This window comes from Penaeus monodon, chromosome 30 (genome assembly GCF_015228065.2).
Source record: "Penaeus monodon isolate SGIC_2016 chromosome 30, NSTDA_Pmon_1, whole genome shotgun sequence".
In the NCBI taxonomy this organism is placed as follows: domain Eukaryota; kingdom Metazoa; phylum Arthropoda; class Malacostraca; order Decapoda; family Penaeidae; genus Penaeus; species Penaeus monodon.
In genome coordinates, this window is record NC_051415.1 from 32164918 (window position 1) to 32165768 (window position 851).

Here is an 851-nt window from a genome sequence, read left to right on the forward strand (position 1 = left end):
AACCATCCTCTCTCCAGAACCCTGTTCCAACAAACAAACAAAAAAGTTTGAACATCACACACTCAGATTTTCTGGATACCTTTCTGTATCTGATTCTCTGCATGCCCTACCAGGCCTCCTTTCATCCAAGCCAACCATCCTGCTCTTGGTCTGCCTTTGGACTCATGCCTACTGCAACCTGCATTTTCTCTGCTTGTCCTTACGCCTCAAGAAACTCACCTCTGGACAAATCTCCCTCATGTGTTAGCCTACAGGCTTCCTCATTCCTCACTTAATCCCTTCTGGTCAACTTGCACACTCTCCTTTTTTCTGTAATTCTCACACCCACTCAAGCACAATCACACCATCATACTAACTCTTTACTCTCATGCCTAGTCCCTTTACTTTCATACTTTTCCTTCTCTTCACAAAATATTCTGCCCATTTCCTATTAATTGTCCCTTCATAGTAATACTTGGCCATTTCTATCTTCAAAATGTTTTAGCCATGTGACTGCATCACTTTGCATCAGATAAAATCTAACCAATAAAATTTATGAATGTTCAGTTAAATTAATTAAGTAAAAATCATACAAGAAAATATATCACCTGTACCTTTCAAAAAAAGCTCTGATTAGTGTACTAAGTATGTGTACTACTGGCTACAGAAGAGCAAAAAAAATAAATATATTTCATTACCAACAATAAATTTTAATTGGATAAAGGTAAGGACATGACCAGTAAAAGAAATGAAAATCATTACAGATTCACATTTTTTGAAGAGACAAATATGTGGCCATCTGTGAATTTATTTTACAGTCAAGTTTCATAGAATTATATAAATATAATGGTGAGTTAAAGTTTAAACTGAAT